Below are 9,905 nucleotides of genomic sequence, written 5' to 3' on the forward strand. Positions count from 1 at the left end.
GTTTCCGATTTGACGACCGAAGCGTTCCTCGCTGCCCTAGATCGATTTATCGCACGCCGAGGTGTACCAACACATGTGTATTCTGATTGCGGCACGAACTATGTTGGCGCCGCTCGTCAACTAAGACGTATGTTTCGTAACAAGGACGTCCAAGCCCAAGTTTCCGCGCGCGTCGCTTGTAACTGGCATTTTAACCCACCAGCCGCACCGCATTTTGGCGGTCTCTGGGAGGCGGGTATCAAAAGTGTAAAATTCCACTTGAAACGAGTGATGGGCACTCAGGTGCTCACCTATGAAGAACTCGAGACATTGTGTGTTCGAATCGAGGGAATTCTCAACTCACGCCCACTCACTCCAGTTTCGACGGACCCTCAAGATTTCACCGCCCTGACGCCCGGACATTTCCTCATCGGACAGCCTCTCCTAGCAGTGCCGGAAGAGAACTTCACCGAGGTTCCCATGAATCGGCTCACACGTTGGCAGCTCCTTCGACAGCTGCATCAATCATTCTGGAAACGCTGGGCCCAAGAATACCTGAATACGTTGCAAGGTCGTCAAAAATGGACTGCCATCCAGGACAGCCTCAAGGTGGATGATCTCGTGATTGTTGAGGCTCCAAGTCAACCCCCGTCCGTGTGGCGTATGGGACGCATCACCGCGGTCCACCCAGGTCCTGATGAGACGGTCCGGGTAGTCACGATTAAGACACAAGATGGGGAGATTAAGCGACCAGTCGTCAAAGTGGTCAAGCTGCCAACCAATGAGTAAGCTTTCTTGACATCCACTCGTGCTTCCTCTATCCTTCCTTTTAAAATGTTTTGGTATATTTGTATATTTGTATATTTGTATTATTTTTATGTATTTTTATGTATTTATTGTAACCGCAATTATTGTTATGTGTGCGACCTGGCTTCTCAACGTCAATTCTCTGATGGTTCCTTGAAAGCCCACGGCTTTCAACGGGGGGAGAAAATGTTGGGTACGGATCCGTCACACGTCTCGCGGACTTCGGTCGACCGTTCGTCGTTATCGCCCTATCTCCCACCACGAGCACACGCGCTTCATACGACACTTATCTCGCCGTTGTCGCGCGTGTTTATGTTATCGACTTTGCAGTCCGTCGTCTCTCGTCCGTCGTGCGTCGCCCAGCCATCTTGGCTTTTTCGACTTAACGAAAATTGTGTTTTTTTACTTTTGCGGCCGTCTGCGCCAAAATCACCGCCCGGATAGTGTTAATGTCCGTTTCGTGTTGTGTCATTCTGCACACACACGAATTTCATTTCTTTGTGGCCGTCTGCGCCAAAACTACCGTTTTGCCCGCCCGCCGTTGTACGCAGTGCGATCCGCCGTGGTCCCCGCGTGGTGTCCGCCGTTTGACAAACGCCGCGACAACGACGTCCATACACGACGAGCCATCATATTACGCGGCCGTACGAGCATTTGAACCCGCTTCGACGCTTCGTCCGTTTTCGACACATTCGTCAACCATGACGTTTAATTACGCGGCCAGCTCATGGGTTCGTTGACCTGCCGGCCGACGTTGCCCTAGTCGACGTGTGGTGTACTGTCGCGATCCGGTTCCATCTCCGTCAGCTGATCGCCGTTCTGGGACGATCACACCACCCTCACAACTTCACTGCATCATCGGCGTTATCAACGCATTATCAGGTCGTACACAATTTATATTGTTGTTGTTTTATTATTCGCATCACGCGAACCGTGTATTATTTTTATTATTTACATTATTTGATTTATTTTCCGATCGGATTGTGATCGTGCACAACAATTTATATTTCCTACTAACCCTAGTCGTTAAGTTATGAATTAAATTATTACATTTGCAGAACATTCAATAAATTATTCTTTACTATTTCATATACCAAAAAACGTAATTGTTAATGTTCATTTATATCTATCCTTAAAATCAATATTATTATCATTTATCTTAAATACAGTCCACTCTCTCATCCTCCTCCCCACCGATATAGCTTCGAGGAATACTTTTCATATACGAAGACAACAAGCGCGTCGGTTTACGTGTAGCTGCCGCCTATGCACACACATACAGGTAAATTCGCCGCCCGGCTTCATTGTGCAGCCCCCTCTTCGCACATTTTTGGTCCTCCGGGCCGGATTCTTCACAAAATCGTGGTCTTCGTATTAAGTTGATTTTTAGTTTTTAACGTCAGCACGTCGCACCAGCATCGGTCGATAATGCCACCGAAAACTAAGAAAATTGATTCTGAAATGGCCGAGCAAGCGCTGGAATGCGGGCGAATCGCGCGAAACCGCGCACAAAAATCGATATCTGATATTTTGAACATCGCGAGACTATCTGTGAGCGATACCGCGAAACGTGAACAATTATCCGCTAGTGTAAAACGCTTAGATAGTCTTTTCTCTCGTTTTCAAGCTGAACAAAATGTTATTATTAATTCATTGGTCGTTGTCGGTCGTTCCGATGAGTACGAATCGATCGATTCACTCGTAATGGATACCGTCGAAGCCGTTGTTGACGAAATTCGCGAAATTGTTGATCGAACGTCCGAAGTAACCGCGGCCATACAACCGGTGCCGTTTCGACAATCGTTTAGCACGCTTCCGAAAATTGAATTGCCGTCGTTCGATGGGTCCATAACAAATTGGTGTGCGTTCCGTGATAGTTTTAAATCTCTTGTACATGAAGATTCCAATGTCGATAATATACACAAATTTCAGTTGTTGTCACAGAGTCTGACCGGTTCTGCATTATCCGTAATTAAATCTATTCCGTTGTCGGCGGTGAATTATAACGTTGCGTGGGCAGCGCTCACCGACCGATTTGAAAATAAACGATTGCTCGCAACTGCTCATTTGGACAAGCTTTTCTCTTTCAAACCTATCGCTCAAGAATCAGTACCAGCTCTGACTACGTTTTTAAATATTTTTAAAGAAAATGTCTGTACGTTAAAATTACTCGGAGTCGAAGATCTCGCGGGTTTTATGTTGTTTTTTCTGGGTTCACGTGTATTGGATCCGAAAACCCGTCAATTGTTTGAAGCGGATATTTGCCAATCCACTATTCCGGATTTTGATACTCTCATTAGTTTTGTTCAAAAACGTTTGAAAATATTGGAGAACATACAGGGCGTCGCCAAGACTGAAAACCGATCTAATAAATTTCAAAAACCTATAGCATCGAAGTTAGCACTTACCGCCGCGAGTAATCCTATTCATAAGAATAAAGGCCTGTCGTCGTCTTCGTCAAAATTGAACAAACCTAAACATTGCACTATTTGTAATCGTGGTGAACATTTTCTGTATCATTGTCCGGAATTTAAAACATATTCCGTATCACAACGTCGGGAATACGTCAAAGAAAATAAACTGTGTTTTTCGTGTATGAGTTCAACACACATGGTGGACACATGTAGATCCAAATACCTGTGTGGGAAATGTCAGCAACGTCATCATTCTTTGTTACATTATCAATCAGTCTCAGAACCTTCGACCACCACCAATCAGGAACACGCTCCAATCAACGGTGAGGAGGGCGGAAGTGCCAATACTAAATTTTCGGGCATGTCAGCGTCCGGTAGTACGGTGTTATTGGGTACAGCCGTTGTTCGAGTTCTAGATGCGCGTGGCAATTATCATTCTGTGCGTGTATTATTGGACAGTGGTTCTCAGATATCGGCAATTACTACGGATTGCGTAGCTCGCATTGGTCTGTCACGACGTAAATGCGAAAGTGAAATAGTTGGTTTGTCTCAAAGTCCGGTGACCCAAGTGAGAGGTAGCACATCTTGTTCGTTTATACCACACCATACTTCAAGTCCAAAATTCAATTGCCATGAGTTAATAATACTGCCCAAATTAACGTCTATTCTACCGTCTACGCCACTGCCGCCAGCGGTACGCACACGATACCAACATTTAATATTGGCCGATCCCCAGTTCGACACTCCGTCTCAGATCGACATGTTACTTGGAGGTGATTTATATCCGTTTCTTATCCGTTCTGAGTCGATGGTAAAACACACTGCCGGTTTCCCTTCAGCCATGGACAGCCATCTGGGATGGATTATAATGGGATTAGTGAACCCTCTTGGTAAAGCTTCCACCCCGCGTATATCTTTGCTGCTTACATCTAGTCCGTCGATAGACTCTCTACTACATCGTTTTTGGTCAATTGAAGAACCCGTTGCTCCCGCAGTTCCTACCACGGAAGATGAGCTGTGTGAGAGGTGGTTCACCAAATCTACATCACGAGATGCAGATGGGCGTTTTCGTGTCGCCTTACCGTTTCGACATCACGTTTTCACAAATGACGATGGAACTCAGATATCTACTTCAAAGTCCGGAATTAGTTCGTCATCATGTCAACTCGGAGAATCACGGTCCTTAGCCTTGAAGCGTCTTCTGAACTTAGAGCTTCGCCTCCAAAAGGACAAACAATTGTACGAGTCGTATCGATCCTTCATGAATGATTACCTATCGTTAGGACACATGAAGGTCGCTACTCGACCTGGCAAGTATTATATACCTCACCACGCGGTAGTGAAGCGGGACGGCGATACATCCAAATTACGGGTCGTTTTCGACGCTTCGGCGAAGTCATCGTCAGGGGTCTCTCTCAATGATACTCTTTGTGTTGGGCCGAAATTACAAAATGACTTGAGTGAACTCTTACTCACATGTCGATTATACAAATATATTTTCGTTGCCGACATTGTCAAAATGTACCGCCAGATCAGGGTCCGTGAAGAAGACTGCGTGTTCCAACACATCCTTTGGCGACATTCCCCGGAACAGGAGATCCAGGAGTATGAGTTATTGACAGTGACATATGGTTTGAGTTCCGCTCCATTCTTGGCCATACGTGTCTTACACGCTTTGGACGCATGCTCGGAACCATTATTTTCCGCCGCCAAGGGCGTCTTAACCAATTATACCTACGTCGATGACATTGTGGTAGGACGGAACACCGAAGCGGAGTTAGTTCAGGTGCAAAACCATACCATAGGACTACTTCGATCAGCTGGTTGTAGCTTGAAAAAGTGGTGCAGCAATAGTTCCAGAATTTTGGACTCGATTCCGCCTGAAGATCGCGCTAATTGTCCTTCTTTTGAACCTAAGGATGAGCCATCATTGAAGGTACTCGGCCTACATTGGAATCCCGCTATCGATGTTTTCGGATACCACACGCACGTTGAAGACACGCCCAATACGAAGCGAGGGGTATTGTCTGCCATTGCCAGATTGTTCGACCCCATTGGTGCCCTCGGTCCGATGTTGTTGTGGGCAAAATCTTTTATGCAGCAACTTTGGCAGGCACAATTAGAGTGGGACACTCCGCTGCCTTTACACCTACGCACCGCGTGGCGTCATTTCTTGTCAGAGTTGCCCTCGTTAGGCAATATAGAAATCGCTCGCCATATTGACACCAGAGGATTTCAGGATGTCCAATTATTGGGGTTTGCCGACGCGTCGCAAAAGGGCTATGCTGCGACAGTGTATCTCCGCGTTGTCGATATGACGGACAAGGTGTCCATATCCCTTGTGACGTGCAAGACCAAGGTCGCTCCCTTGAAAGGAAGTGAAAAGGACGAGTCTCTCACCATACCTAGATTAGAGCTGTGCGCAGCCCTCTTATTGGCCCAATTGTTACATCGGCTCTACCTGAAAATCTCTTTTGTTGTTCCAGTTGCACAGGTACGTGCTTGGACAGATTCGTCTGTAGTGTTGTCGTGGCTTACTACCGATCAAAAGTTTTTTAAGGTTTTTGTTACCAACCGAGTAGCCAAGATCCATTCCCTACTTCCAGATTGCACCTGGTCTCATGTGCCTACCATGGATAACCCTGCCGATCCTTCTTCACGTGGATTAGTGCCTGACGACCTCGTAGCTTGTAGCCTGCATTGGAAGGGTCCACCGTTCTTACATTTTCCTGAGGAAAGTTGGCCAGGGCCACTCGTTCAATCCCTCAATCCACACCACTTACCTGAGGTGAAGACTGCGTCCGCGTGCGTGTTAGTAGTACGAGAAGTACCGAATTTTGATAACTTTTTACTTAGATTTTCGTCGTGGTCTCGCCTTCAACGGGCATTAGCATATGCGTTGCGCTTTATAGACCGTGCAATTGTCAAGCGCCCAACCAACGCCGACGCTCTCACACAGGATGAAGTGCAGCGTGCCATACGACTGGCCGTTCGTGTTACTCAACGTACGCACTTTCAAGAACTCCTTAAACAACTGGTCAAACACAACTACATAGTGACCCCTCCGACTATGGCTCAGTTAGCTCCTTTTCTGGATCATACTGGCTTAATTCGCGTAGGCGGCTGACTGCAGCGATCAATGTTGTCTGATGATGCGAAACACCCATATCTACTTCCGAAAGACTCGCATGTCACTTCGCTGATCATCACAGCATTACACCGGAGATTCTTACATGCAGGGCCGAAGCTTATAATCGGTATGCTACGTCAGGAGTTTTGGGTTATATCTTGTCGAGAGGCCGTTCGTCGTATAATTTTTAAGTGCGTCATGTGCTCCCGCCACAAAGCTCTACACCCAACCCCTCGTATGGGCATACTCCCTGAAGCTCGCGTTCATTCGGTTCGCGCGTTTTCTAGTGTCGGCACGGATTATGGAGGACCCTACCTCATTAAAGAATGTAAAAGACGAAACACTAAAACCACTAAAGTGTACCTAGCATTATTCGTGTGCATGGCCACCAAAGCCATACACGTTGAAATTGTTTCCGATTTGACGACCGAAGCGTTCCTCGCTGCCCTAGACCGATTTATCGCACGCCGAGGTGTACCAACACATGTGTATTCTGATTGCGGCACGAACTATGTTGGCGCCGCTCGTCAACTAAGACGTATGTTTCGTAACAAGGACGTCCAAGCCCAAGTTTCCGCGCGCGTCGCTTGTAACTGGCATTTTAACCCACCAGCCGCACCGCATTTTGGCGGTCTCTGGGAGGCGGGTATCAAAAGTGTAAAATTCCACTTGAAACGAGTGATGGGCACTCAGGTGCTCACCTATGAAGAACTCGAGACATTGTGTGTTCGAATCGAGGGAATTCTCAACTCACGCCCACTCACTCCAGTTTCGACGGACCCTCAAGATTTCACCGCCCTGACGCCCGGACATTTCCTCATCGGACAGCCTCTCCTAGCAGTGCCGGAAGAGAACTTCACCGAGGTCCCCATGAATCGGCTCACACGTTGGCAGCTCCTTCGACAGCTGCATCAATCATTCTGGAAACGCTGGGCCCAGGAATACCTGAATACGTTGCAAGGTCGTCAAAAATGGACTGCCATCCAGGACAGCCTCAAGGTGGATGATCTCGTGATTGTTGAGGCTCCAAGTCAACCCCCGTCCGTGTGGCGTATGGGACGCATCACCGCGGTCCACCCAGGTCCTGATGAGACGGTCCGCGTAGTCACGATTAAGACACAAGATGGGGAGATTAAGCGACCAGTCGTCAAAGTGGTCAAGCTGCCAACCAATGAGTAAGCTTTCTTGACATCCACTCGTGCTTCCTCTATCCTTCCTTTTAAAATGTTTTGGTATATTTGTATATTTGTATATTTGTATATTTGTATTATTTTTATGTATTTATTGTAACCGCAATTATTGTTATGTGTGCGACCTGGCTTCTCAACGTCAATTCTCTGATGGTTCCTTGAAAGCCCACGGCTTTCAACGGGGGGAGAAAATGTTGGGTACGGATCCGTCACACGTCTCGCGGACTTCGGTCGACCGTTCGTCGTTATCGCCCTATCTCCCACCACGAGCACACGCGCTTCATACGACACTTATCTCGCCGTTGTCGCGCGTGTTTATGTTATCGACTTTGCAGTCCGTCGTCTCTCGTCCGTCGTGCGTCGCCCAGCCATCTTGGCTTTTTCGACTTAACGAAAATTGTGTTTTTTTTACTTTTGCGGCCGTCTGCGCCAAAATCACCGCCCGGATAGTGTTAATGTCCGTTTCGTGTTGTGTCATTCTGCACACACACGAATTTCATTTCTTTGTGGCCGTCTGCGCCAAAACTACCGTTTTGCCCGCCCGCCGTTGTACGCAGTGCGATCCGCCGTGGTCCCCGCGTGGTGTCCGCCGTTTGACAAACGCCGCGACAACGACGTCCATACACGACGAGCCATCATATTACGCGGTCGTACGAGCATTTGAACCCGCTTCGACGCTTCGTCCGTTTTCGACACATTCGTCAACCATGACGTTTAATTACGCGGCCAGCTCATGGGTTCGTTGACCTGCCGGCCGACGTTGCCCTAGTCGACGTGTGGTGTACTGTCGCGATCCGGTTCCATCTCCGTCAGCTGATCGCCGTTCTGGGACGATCACACCACCCTCACAACTTCACTGCATCATCGGCGTTATCAACGCATTATCAGGTCGTACACAATTTATATTGTTGTTGTTTTATTATTCGCATCACGCGAACCGTGTATTATTTTTATTATTTACATTATTTGATTTATTTTCCGATCGGATTGTGATCGTGCACAACAATTTATATTTCCTACTAACCCTAGTCGTTAAGTTATGAATTAAATTATTACATTTGCAGAACATTCAATAAATTATTCTTTACTATTTCATATACCAAAAAAAACGTAATTGTTAATGTTCATTTATATCTATCCTTAAAATCAATATTATTATCATTTATCTTAAATACAGTCCACTCTCTCATCCTCCTCCCCACCGATATAGCTTCGAGGAATACTTTTCATATACGAAGACAACAAGCGCGTCGGTTTACGTGTAGCTGCCGCCTATGCACACACATACAGGTAAATTCGCCGTCCGGCTTCATTGTGCAGCCCCCTCTTCGCACATTTTTGGTCCTCCGGGCCGGATTCTTCACAAAATCGTGGTCTTCGTATTAAGTTGATTTTTAGTTTTTAACGTCAGCACGTCGCACCAGCATCGGTCGATAATGCCACCGAAAACTAAGAAAATTGATTCTGAAATGGCCGAGCAAGCGCTGGAATGCGGGCGAATCGCGCGAAACCGCGCACAAAAATCGATATCTGATATTTTGAACATCGCGAGGCTATCTGTGAGCGATACCACGAAACGTGAACAATTATCCGCTAGTGTAAAACGCTTAGATAGTCTTTTCTCTCGTTTTCAAGCTGAACAAAATGTTATTATTAATTCATTGGTCGTTGTCGGTCGTTCCGATGAGTACGAATCGATCGATTCACTCGTAATGGATACCGTCGAAGCCGTTGTTGACGAAATTCGCGAAATTGTTGATCGAACGTCCGAAGTAACCGCGGCCATACAACCGGTGCCGTTTCAACAATCGTTTAGCACGCTTCCGAAAATTGAATTGCCGTCGTTCGATGGGTCCATAACAAATTGGTGTGCGTTCCGTGATAGTTTTAAATCTCTTGTACATGAAGATTCCAATGTCGATAATATACACAAATTTCAGTTGTTGTCACAGAGTCTGACCGGTTCTGCATTATCCGTAATTAAATCTATTCCGTTGTCGACGGTGAATTATAACGTTGCGTGGGCAGCGCTCACCGACCGATTTGAAAATAAACGATTGCTCGCAACTGCTCATTTGGACAAGCTTTTCTCTTTCAAACCTATCGCTCAAGAATCAGTACCAGCTCTGACTACGTTTTTAAATATTTTTAAAGAAAATGTCTGTACGTTAAAATTACTCGGAGTCGAAGATCTCGCGGGTTTTATGTTGTTTTTTCTGGGTTCACGTGTATTGGATCCGAAAACCCGTCAATTGTTTGAAGCGGATATTTGCCATCCACTATTCCGGATTTTGATACTCTCATTAGTTTTGTTCAAAAACGTTTGAAATTATTGGAGACATACAGGGCGTCGCCAGGACTGAAACCGATCTATAAATTTCAAAA

The 9,905-nt window shown here is 46.5% G+C and overlaps 1 protein-coding gene across 2 annotated transcripts in view; it reads right to left on the reverse strand.

The window, feature by feature from the left end:
* Positions 1 to 9,905, reverse strand: part of LOC100166253 (bumetanide-sensitive sodium-(potassium)-chloride cotransporter-like) — a 23,875-nt gene that overhangs the window by 3,473 nt on the left and 10,497 nt on the right. The window lies entirely within an intron of this gene.

This window comes from Acyrthosiphon pisum, chromosome A3, assembly GCF_005508785.2.
Source record: "Acyrthosiphon pisum isolate AL4f chromosome A3, pea_aphid_22Mar2018_4r6ur, whole genome shotgun sequence".
Lineage (NCBI taxonomy): Eukaryota > Metazoa > Arthropoda > Insecta > Hemiptera > Aphididae > Acyrthosiphon > Acyrthosiphon pisum.